Raw genomic sequence first — 12650 nt, 5'->3', positions numbered from 1 at the left:
TTCAAAAACCGTGGTCACCGATGTCTGTGATCTTTATTTATTCAAAAACCGAGGTCACCGATGTGTGTGATCTTTATTTATTCAAAAACCATGGTCACCGATGTATGTGATCTTTATTTATTCAAAAACCGTGGTCACCGATGTATGTGATCTTTATTTATTCAAAAACCGAGGTCACCGATGTCTGTGATCTTTATTTATTCAAAAACCGAGGTCACCGATGTGTGTGATCTTTATTTATTCAAAAACCGTGGTCACCGATGTCTGTGATCTTTATTTATTCAAAAACCGTGGTCACCGATGTCTGTGATCTTTATTTATTCAAAAACCGTGGTCACCGATGTCTGTGATCTTTATTTATTCAAAAACCGAGGTCACCGATGTCTGTGATCTTTATTTATTCAAAAACCGTGGTCACCGATGTATGTGATCTTTATTTATTCAAAAACCGAGGTCACCGATGTCTGTGATCTTTATTTATTCAAAAACCGAGGTCACCGATGTCTATGATCTTTATTTATTCAAAAACCGAGGTCACCGATGTGTGTGATCTTTATTTATTCAAAAACCGAGGTCACCGATGTCTGTGATCTTTATTTATTCAAAAACCGAGGTCACCGATGTGTGTGATCTTTATTTATTCAAAAACCGAGGTCACCGATGTCTGTGATCTTTGTTTATTCAAAAACCGTGGTCACCGATGTGTGTGATCTTTATTTATTCAAAAACCGTGGTCACCGATGTATGTGATCTTTATTTATTCAAAAACCGAGGTCACCGATGTCTGTGATCTTTATTTATTCAAAAACCATGGTCACCGATGTCTGTGATCTTTATTTATTCAAAAAAATTATTTCCATTCCACCTTAGTGAATCATTGTTTTAGTTTTAGTAATTGTACAAGTCAGAGGACACTGGGACCAGTTGATAAAGAAAAGGCTCACTTCCGAGACTGTTCCTGCAAAAGTGTTACATACGCGATACACGCTTCGAAGAAACCTGCAACGCTGGATCCAAATTTTGTAATTAAAGTGCGAGTATATACGGCTTACACGCGGCACACTCTAGAGATTTAAAAAATTCACCCTCACATTTTTTCATACGATTTCGCCCTGCAGGGTTAAATGATAATGACGGCTACAAAAAAAGCGGGGCTTGGCTGGGACGGGGCGGGATCACTTTTGGCGCCATCTACTTTTTGTAATGAGTTTTTGGTGCGGAAAATTTCTCATCAGTCGCGTAAGGGGAGAAAAACCTTAGGCTCAGATCCCTGACGATTTTTTTCTCAAGAGTAATTTTTTTTTAGCTCGGCGCTTCATAGATGGCGCCGAATTATACTCCGATAAATTTCGTTTTCGTTGATACCATTGCCCCTGAATATTCGCAAATTTGCTCCCACGATATTGACAGCTTTTCGCTTCGCTTAGTCGCTGTCTGTGGGGCTGGAATAAAAATTAAAATATAATTAAATTAATATTAAATTTAAAAATAAATTATAAAATATATAACAAAATTAAAATATAATTAAATTAATATTAAATTTATAAATAAATTAAAAAATATATAACAAAATTAAAATATAATTAAATTAATATTAAATTTATAAATAAATTAAAAAATATATAACAAAATTAAAATAAAGAATTCAATTAATTTAAAATAAAATAAAATAATTAAATTAAATTAATATAATATAATATAATATAATATTAAAATAAAGAATTAAATTAATTTAAAATAAAATAAAATAATTAAATTAAATTAATATAATATAATATAATATAATATAATATTAAAATAAAGAATTAAATTAGTTTAAAATAAAATAAAATAAAATAATTAAATTAAATTAATATAATATAATATAATATAATATAATATAATATTAAAATAAAGAATTAAATTAATTTAAAATTAAAATGAAGAATTAAATTTATTTAAAATAAAAATGAAGAATTAAATTAATATAAAATTAAAATAATTTAAATTAATATAAAATTAAAACGAATTACATTAATATAAAATTGAATTGAAATAAATTAATAGAACATTAAATTGAATTAAATTAATATTAAGTCGATGCAATTAAATTAAAATTAAATCGATGCAATTAAATTAATATTAAATCAATACAAGTAAATTAATATTAAATCAATGCAATTAAATTAATATTAAATTAATGTTAAATTAATATTAAATCAATGCAATTAAATTAATATTAAATCAATGCAATTAAATTAATATTAAATCAATGCAATTAAATTAATATTAAATCAATGCAATTAAATTAATATTAAAACAATTCAATTCAATTAATATTAAATCAATGCAATTAAATCAATGCAATTAAATTAATATTAAATCAATGCAATTAAATCAATGCAATTAAATTAATATTAAATCAATGCAATTAAATTAATATTAAATCAATGCAATTAAATCAATGCAATTAAATCAATGCAATTAAATTAATATTAAATCAATGCAATTAAATCAATGCAATTAAATTAATATTAAATCAATGCAATTAAATTAATATTAAATCAATGCAATTAAATTAATATTAAATCAATGCAATTAAATTAATATTAAATCAATGCAATTAAATTAATATTAAATCAGTGCAATTAAATTAATATTAAATCAATGCGATTAAGTTAATATTAAATCAATACAATTAAATTAATATTAAATCAATGAATTAAATTAATCTAAAATTGAAATTTAGAATTATATTAATTTTATATGCAATGAAATTTTTTATAAAATATAATTACTCTGCTTTTCGCGACAGTAGTTCGGTTTCACGAATGTAGACGATGCCCTAAGCGCCGGACTCTATTTTGCCTTTTGACAAACTTGTTTTATATCAATAGTTTAACTGTAATATACAATAATATAGTATTGATATTTTTTACCCTAGAGGGAGTTTAATTACGTAATACGTTTGAGGGTCAAAGTTCGTTACGGGGGTTCTTAGTAATGACGCTTGACTTTTTAATAGTTATATTTTTTCAAAGCTTTTTTTAACCAGTTTCTCACCCGCAGCGTACATTCTCTTTTAATCAATTGCCTGTAAAATTATTTTAATTGCGTTTGATGCCAGATATAATTTGTCAACGCAGATTTATTTTACAGTTTCGTAGATTCTTTATTTTGAAGCTGTTCAACGAGAAATATGAAAAGGGGAATTTTGACTAAAAAATAAAAGGACGACTAGCACTCCAACTGACAAATGGAAGGTCACCTTGAAACTTCAACTGAAGGGTTGAGTGAAAGGCTGAGTTTGAAAAAAATAATGTCTTTAAGGCATGTTTAGTAATACAAAGTTTACAATTAAAATTAAATTAAATATGATATTAACATTTAGGCTGACTTGTAGATCAAATTTGTGTGTGGTATGTGAATACTTAGCGCTCAAGCTGATAGGTGAATCGTTGACATGGAGCTCGAACTGATAGGTGAGTAACTGCATGAAGTGGGGCTCAAACTGCTATTGAATAGTGGACTTGGGCTCGAACTGCTATAGGTGATTAGTTGAATTGGGGCTTGAGCTACTAGTGAATAGTTCACTTGGGGCTCAAACTGCTAGTGAATAGTTGACTTGGGGCTTGAACTACTAGTGAATAATTGACTTGGGGCTTGAACTACTAGTGAATAATTGACTTGGGGCTTGAACTACTAGTGAATAATTGACTTGGGGCTTGAACTACTAGTGAATAGTTGACTTGGGGCTTGAACTACTAGTGAATAATTGACTTCGGGCTTGAACTACTAGTGAATAATTTACTTGGGGCTCGAACTGATAAGAAAGTATAGCGGACGTGGGGCTCGAACCATAGAATAAGGAAGGTATCACAAGGACATCCCGCGCAATTTTTCCGTTCATGATAAGTCTCATCGCTAGATGGTGCCAGTGATTCAAAATAGTGGGGCGAACCAAAGACTAGTGAATAGCGAAGCATGCACCATATACACTTTAGGGACTTAAATCTAGTAGCACGTGCTTTTCATTTGTCCTTGTGAAACCTTCCTTAGTCTATACTCGAACTGATAGGTGAACAGTTGACCTGGATATCGAAAAACTAGGTGAATAAGAATTGCTTACTTGGGAGTCGTACTGATACAATTATAGCCTACTTGAGGTTCCACTGATAGGTGAGTAGCTGATTTGGGTGTCAAACTCCTCAGTGAATAGTTGATGCGGGGATCAAATTGAGGTTCGCTCATCTTTTTATTTTGATAGTTTAATATAAAATTAACAAAAGTGACGGCAAATGAAACTGACAAGGAGACTATACCGAGGTGGTTATCACAAATTTTGTTGAAACTCGGGGGTTAGGTAGACCATAAGGTATGAAAATTTCCAAAGGGAAAAGTTGCAATGGGCTTTAGTTTTCCCATGGCAACCGAAAATGATTTTGATCTCTCAAAACAAAAAAAACTCAATTTAAAAAAGCATGGAATTTTCTCGGTTTTACCTAGAACAACTCTAGGAGTAGTAAACACAACTACTACTACTCCTAGGTTTTCCAGACTACTTAACTTGAAAAAATTATATTTTCAAAACTTACCCAAAAAGATAAATTTTACCTATTTTGGGTAAAATTGATCAAGGATTTTGGGTAAAATTTATTAATTTTACTTAAATTTTTATAAAAATTGTGTAACCGAGAAAATCCCATGCTTTTTTAAATGGAGAGGTCAAAAATATTTTCGGAAAACTAAAGCCCATAAGGTCTGCCTAAAATTCGAGTTTCAACCAAATTGGTGATAACTACCTCGGGTAGTCTCCTTGTAAGTTGACGAGCCCATTGTCTATATTTGGGAGCCAACTAAATGGTTTCAAGCGTCACAGGTGGGGGGACAAATGTTCTTCTTATGAACAATGGTGGCAAAGTAGGAGTTCGATTTTTTTTGGTCCGTGTCTTAACTGAGCGAGAGAAGTCGCTGGTGGCGGGAAAGTTTGGAGACGAAGCGTGAAATCGCGCCATTTCTAACTCAGCGAGCTGCTGGAGCCCGATTCTTCCGAACCAACGAAGGCGCTCGAACACATCCGCTCGTAGCGCCCTCTCTCGCCAGAGTGCGGAAGGAGAGAAAAAATATCTTTTTGGCTGGCTACTTGACTCTCGCGAACTGTTGAAGAGGAAACATTGCTCTTCCGCCTGTTAGTTACCTCAAAACAACAGTGGACATCCCGCTCTCACATACTAGCCCAGTGTCCACTAAAACGAGCGTTATTTCAAATTTTAATTGAGGATAACGTGAAAAAGCAGTAATGTATTGCGACCCAGTTTTACACCCGCTGCTACTTTGTAACAAAATGCATTTGTTTCTACTTCGGGTGAATGACTATATGGTGAGACGATTTTTAACGCACTAACTGTAAGCTCGTTCCTACTAAGCCAATGATTACTTTTTTCTGCGAGTATCCCCGGAGTATTGCTCGTTTATTTAAACCCGGGACCATGCCCGGGCCACGGGAATTCGTACAGCCTTCCACCCTTCTGGTCAGGCCTGTATAGAGTCTGTATCGCGAAGGTAAGGAGGCGGAGTGTTTAGCACTTTCGTCTCGCAGTTGGAGGAGCCGGGTTCGATCCTAGCTTGTGGCACTGGGTGAAAGCTCCGAGATACTCCTTACACGTTGAGTTCTATGCCCACTTTATAAAGAGGTTTCCCTCGAGTTTTTAGGTTTTCATAAAAACTTGTTGAGGTGAACGGTAATATAGAATGTAGGGGGCTGTGGGCTCACGTGGCATGAAGTATTTGCCACCACCTTCCTAAGCACACCTAAATTACCGGCATTAAAAGTCGCTAGATGACTTGGGCCTAGGGTAGTGCCTTGCCTATTTGTGTCATACTTATAGTACGATATTATCGACTTACCCTTCCACGTAAAATATACAGTTTTAACGAGTATCCACCTCTTGGACTAATGAATATAGGGACGTTTCGATGCCACTGAATTTCTTTAGCAAGCGGGCAAACTCTACTGCCCATTCCTTTATCAGAAAAAATAGGCGTGACAGCGGCTGCCCAAGCGCGAAGGTATCACAAGCAACAGCCATGTTTAAATACAGTAAATGATCATTTCAATTTTTAAACGGGTTTCTAATAAGTCCTTAGAAGTTCGATAGCGAATTTGGTTGAACGGGTTTCGCTTAGGGTATTCGATTGAACGGGTTTCACTTCTGTAGGATATTCGGTTGAACGGGTTTCACTTCTATAGGGTGTTCGACCGATTGGGCTTTTGTTCAATAGAGTATTCGCTCGAATGGGATTCACTTCGATAGGGTATTCGGTGAGACGGGTTTTGCTTCTATAGGGTATTCGGCCGAATGGTTTTAATTCGATAGGGTATTCGGTGGGACGGGTTTTGCTTCTATAGGGTATTCGGCCGACTGGTTTTAATTCGATAGGGTATTCGGTGGGACGGGTTTTGCTTCTATAGGGTATTCGGCCGACTGGTTTTAATTCGATAGGGTATTCGGTGGGACGGGTTTTGCTTCTATAGGGTATTCGGCCGAATGGTTTTAATTCGATAGGGTATTCGGTGGGACGGGTTTTGCTTCTATAGGGTATTCGGCCGAATGGTTTTAATTCGATAGGGTATTCGGTGGGACGGGTTTTGCTTCTATAGGGTATTCGGCCGAATGGTTTTAATTCGATAGGGTATTCGGTGGGACGGGTTTTGCTTCTATAGGGTATTCGGCCGAATGGTTTTAATTCGATAGGGTATTCGGTGGGACGGGTTTTGCTTCTATAGGGTATTCGGCCGACTGGTTTTAATTCGATAGGGTATTCGGTGGGACGGGTTTTCCTTCTATAGGGTATTCGGCCGAATGGTTTTAATTCGATAGGGTATTCGGTGGGACGGGTTTTGCTTCTATAGGGTATTCGGCCGAATGGTTTTAATTCGATAGGGTATTCGGTGGGACGGGTTTTGCTTCTATAGGGTATTCGGCCGAATGGTTTTAATTCGATAGGGTATTCGGTGGGACGGGTTTTGCTTCTATAGGGTATTCGGCCGAATGGTTTTAATTCGATAGGGTATTCGGTGGGACGGGTTTTGCTTCTATAGGGTATTCGGCCGAATGGTTTTAATTCGATAGGGTATTCGGTGGGACGGGTTTTGCTTCTATAGGGTATTCGGCCGACTGGTTTTAATTCGATAGGGTATTCGGTGGGACGGGTTTTGCTTCTATAGGGTATTCGGCCGAATGGTTTTAATTCGATAGGGTATTCGGTGGGACGGGTTTTGCTTCTATAGGGTATTCGGCCGAATGGTTTTAATTCGATAGGGTATTCGGTGGGACGGGTTTTGCTTCTATAGGGTATTCGGCCGACTGGTTTTAATTCGATAGGGTATTCGGTGGGACGGGTTTTGCTTCTATAGGGTATTCGGCCGAATGGTTTTAATTCGATAGGGTATTCGGTGGGACGGGTTTTGCTTCTATAGGGTATTCGGCCGAATGGTTTTAATTCGATAGGGTATTCGGTGGGACGGGTTTTGCTTCTATAGGGTATTCGGCCGAATGCTTTTAATTCGATAGGGTATTCGGTGGGACGGGTTTTGCTTCTATAGGGTATTCGGCCGAATGGTTTTAATTCGATAGGGTATTCGGTGGGACGGGTTTTGCTTCTATAGGGTATTCGGCCGAATGGTTTTAATTCGATAGGGTATTCGGTGGGACGGGTTTTGCTTCTATAGGGTATTCGGCCGAATGGTTTTAATTCGATAGGGTATTCGGTGGGACGGGTTTTGCTTCTATAGGGTATTCGGCCGAATGGTTTTAATTCGATAGGGTATTCGGTGGGACGGGTTTTGCTTCTATAGGGTATTCGGCCGAATGGTTTTAATTCGATAGGGTATTCGGTGGGACGGGTTTTGCTTCTATAGGGTATTCGGCCGAATGGTTTTAATTCGATAGGGTATTCGGTGGGACGGGTTTTGCTTCTACAGGGTATTCGGCCGAATGGTTTTAATTCGATAGGGTATTCGGTGGGACGGGTTTTGCTTCTACAGGGTATTCGGCCGAATGGTTTTAATTCGATAGGGTATTCGGTGGGACGGGTTTTGCTTCTACAGGGTATTCGGCCGAATGGTTTTAATTCGATAGGGTATTCGGTGGGACGGGTTTTGCTTCTACAGGGTATTCGGCCGAATGGTTTTAATTCGATAGGGTATTCGGTGGGACGGGTTTTGCTTCTATAGGGTATTCGGCCGAATGGTTTTAATTCGATAGGGTATTCGGTGGGACGGGTTTTGCTTCTATAGGGTATTCGGCCGAATGGTTTTAATTCGATAGGGTATTCGGTGGGACGGGTTTTGCTTCTATAGGGTATTCGGCCGAATGGTTTTAATTCGATAGGGTATTCGGTGGGACGGGTTTTGCTTCTACAGGGTATTCGGCCGAATGGTTTTAATTCGATAGGGTATTCGGTGGGACGGGTTTTGCTTCTACAGGGTATTCGGCCGAATGGTTTTAATTCGATAGGGTATTCGGTGGGACGGGTTTTGCTTCTACAGGGTATTCGGCCGAATGGTTTTAATTCGATAGGGTATTCGGTGGGACGGGTTTTGCTTCTACAGGGTATTCGGCCGAATGGTTTTAATTCGATAGGGTATTCGGTGGGACGGGTTTTGCTTCTATAGGGTATTCGGCCGAATGGTTTTAATTCGATAGGGTATTCGGTGGGACGGGTTTTGCTTCTATAGGGTATTCGGCCGAATGGTTTTAATTCGATAGGGTATTCGGTGGGACGGGTTTTGCTTCTATAGGGTATTCGGCCGAATGCTTTTAATTCGATAGGGTATTCGGTGGGACGGGTTTTGCTTCTATAGGGTATTCGGCCGAATGGTTTTAATTCGATAGGGTATTCGGTGGGACGGGTTTTGCTTCTATAGGGTATTCGGCCGAATGGTTTTAATTCGATAGGGTATTCGGTGGGACGGGTTTTGCTTCTATAGGGTATTCGGCCGAATGGTTTTAATTCGATAGGGTATTCGGTGGGACGGGTTTTGCTTCTATAGGGTATTCGGCCGAATGGTTTTAATTCGATAGGGTATTCGGTGGGACGGGTTTTGCTTCTATAGGGTATTCGGCCGAATGGTTTTAATTCGATAGGGTATTCGGTGGGACGGGTTTTGCTTCTATAGGGTATTCGGCCGAATGGTTTTAATTCGATAGGGTATTCGGTGGGACGGGTTTTGCTTCTATAGGGTATTCGGCCGAATGGTTTTAATTCGATAGGGTATTCGGTGGGACGGGTTTTGCTTCTATAGGGTATTCGGCCGAATGGTTTTAATTCGATAGGGTATTCGGTGGGACGGGTTTTGCTTCTATAGGGTATTCGGCCGAATGGTTTTAATTCGATAGGGTATTCGGTGGGACGGGTTTTGCTTCTATAGGGTATTCGGCCGAATGGTTTTAATTCGATAGGGTATTCGGTGGGACGGGTTTTGCTTCTATAGGGTATTCGGCCGAATGGTTTTAATTCGATAGGGTATTCGGTGGGACGGGTTTTGCTTCTATAGGGTATTCGGCCGAATGGTTTTAATTCGATAGGGTATTCGGTGGGACGGGTTTTGCTTCTATAGGGTATTCGGCCGAATGGTTTTAATTCGATAGGGTATTCGGTGGGACGGGTTTTGCTTCTATAGGGTATTCGGCCGAATGGTTTTAATTCGATAGGGTATTCGGTGGGACGGGTTTTGCTTCTATAGGGTATTCGGCCGAATGGTTTTAATTCGATAGGGTATTCGGTGGGACGGGTTTTGCTTCTACAGGGTATTCGGCCGAATGGTTTTAATTCGATAGGGTATTCGGTGGGACGGGTTTTGCTTCTATAGGGTATTCGGCCGAATGGTTTTAATTCGATAGGGTATTCGGTGGGACGGGTTTTGCGCTTATAGGGTATTCGGCCGAATGGTTTTAATTCGATAGGGTATTCGGTGGGACGGGTTTTGCTTCTATAGGGTATTCGGCCGAATGGTTTTAATTCGATAGGGTATTCGGTGGGACGGGTTTTGCTTCTATAGGGTATTCGGCCGAATGGTTTTAATTCGATAGGGTATTCGGTGGGACGGGTTTTGCTTCTATAGGGTATTCGGCCGAATGGTTTTAATTCGATAGGGTATTCGGTGGGACGGGTTTTGCTTCTATAGGGTATTCGGCCGAATGGTTTTAATTCGATAGGGTATTCGGTGGGACGGGTTTTGCTTCTATAGGGTATTCGGCCGAATGGTTTTAATTCGATAGGGTATTCGGTGGGACGGGTTTTGCTTCTATAGGGTATTCGGCCGAATGGTTTTAATTCGATAGGGTATTCGGTGGGACGGGTTTTGCTTCTACAGGGTATTCGGCCGAATGGTTTTAATTCGATAGGGTATTCGGTGGGACGGGTTTTGCTTCTATAGGGTATTCGGCCGAATGGTTTTAATTCGATAGGGTATTCGGTGGGACGGGTTTTGCTTCTATAGGGTATTCGGCCGAATGGTTTTAATTCGATAGGGTATTCGGTGGGACGGGTTTTGCTTCTATAGGGTATTCGGCCGAATGGTTTTAATTCGATAGGGTATTCGGTGGGACGGGTTTTGCTTCTATAGGGTATTCGGCCGAATGGTTTTAATTCGATAGGGTATTCGGTGGGACGGGTTTTGCTTCTATAGGGTATTCGGCCGAATGGTTTTAATTCGATAGGGTATTCGGTGGGACGGGTTTTGCTTCTATAGGGTATTCGGCCGAATGGTTTTAATTCGATAGGGTATTCGGTGGGACGGGTTTTGCTTCTATAGGGTATTCGGCCGAATGGTTTTAATTCGATAGGGTATTCGGTGGGACGGGTTTTGCTTCTATAGGGTATTCGGCCGAATGGTTTTAATTCGATAGGGTATTCGGTGGGACGGGTTTTGCTTCTATAGGGTATTCGGCCGAATGGTTTTAATTCGATAGGGTATTCGGTGGGACGGGTTTTGCTTCTACAGGGTATTCGGCCGAATGGTTTTAATTCGATAGGGTATTCGGTGGGACGGGTTTTGCTTCTATAGGGTATTCGGCCGAATGTTTTTAATTCGATAGGGTATTCGGTGGGACGGGTTTTGCTTCTATAGGGTATTCGGCCGAATGGTTTTAATTCGATAGGGTATTCGGTGGGACGGGTTTTGCTTCTATAGGGTATTCGGCCGAATGGTTTTAATTCGATAGGGTATTCGGTGGGACGGGTTTTGCTTCTATAGGGTATTCGGCCGAATGGTTTTAATTCGATAGGGTATTCGGTGGGACGGGTTTTGCTTCTATAGGGTATTCGGCCGAATGGTTTTAATTCGATAGGGTATTCGGTGGGATGGGTTTAATTCGATAGGGTATTCGGTGGGATGGGTTTAATTTGATAGGGTATTCAGTTGAACGGGTTTCGCTTCGAAAGGGTATTCAGTTGAACGGGTTTCGCTTCGAAACGGTATTCAGTTGAACGGGTTTCGCTTCGAAAGGGTATTCAGTTGAACGGGTTTCGCTTCGAAAGGGTATTCAGTTGAACGGGTTTCGGTTCGAAAGGGTATTCGACTCGGTATTCGACCGATAGGGTTTTTGATCAATAGACTATTCGGTCGAGTGGAATTTGCTTATTCAGGCTATTCGGTCGAAAAGGAATTCGATCTAATCGGTCTGATTCTTACGCACTTGTATCACGCGTATTTTCGGAACTAGTTTTAATAAGCCGGCAAACCTGCCCAACTATTCCCCTGAATATTTGTTTTACCCGCTGTACAAATAATCTCAAAGGCCTATTATAAACGAAGTCCACTAATAAAGTGCCCCGTATCAAACAAAAGGAAGTGAAAAACTAATAATGACAATCAAGACAAAGACCGTATCACAAAGAAAAACTTAATAAACTCTTTCCTCGATAAAAATATAAAAGACAGGCTTTCATTTAATAAAGGCTGTCTCGTCAGTTTTCTGGCGACGCGGGAAGACGCTTTTTTCGGCACCAAAATTCTTAATACGCTTCCTTCGCGCCCAAAAAAGGAAAGAAAAGTTACGGAGAAATATATCGTCTACCTGAGTTTCAAAACGTCGTAACTTGAAAAACGATGTTTTGAGGTAAATCTACACTGAAGACCTTTCATACATCAGGAATAACCAAAGAAAAAGTAACGCAAATGTTTAAATTTATTTCCAAGAATTAATTAACATTTTCCCATTAATTTAAAATTAAATTTATAATATGGTCACTTTGAAACGTTTAATTATCGTAATTTGAAATTAATTTAAAAATAAATGTTTATTCTTCACAAATAATATCGTAGCTTCTAGTTTTTCCATATAACTAATATCGTAGTTTCAAATTACTATAAAATTAATTTACCTTTTCCAAATAACTCATATCGCAGTTTCAAATTACTATAAAATTAATCCAACTTTTCCAAATAACTCATATCGCAGTTTCAAATTACTATAAAATTAATCCAACTTTTCCAAATAACTCGTATCGCAGTTTCAAAATACTATAAAATTAATCTAACTTTTTCGAAACATAATTTCAAATTAATAAAAAATTAATCTAATTTAATTTAATTTTCCAAACAAATAATATCATAACTTTCGAGATTTTCAAACCAAAATATTTCTTAAAAACAAGTTCTAGGT

The sequence above is a fragment of the Leiobunum rupestre genome, chromosome 4 (assembly GCF_980474605.1).
Source record: "Leiobunum rupestre chromosome 4, qqLeiRupe1.1.hap1, whole genome shotgun sequence".
Taxonomy (NCBI): Eukaryota; Metazoa; Arthropoda; class Arachnida; order Opiliones; family Sclerosomatidae; genus Leiobunum; species Leiobunum rupestre.
Note: the sequence above shows the minus strand (reverse complement) of the source record.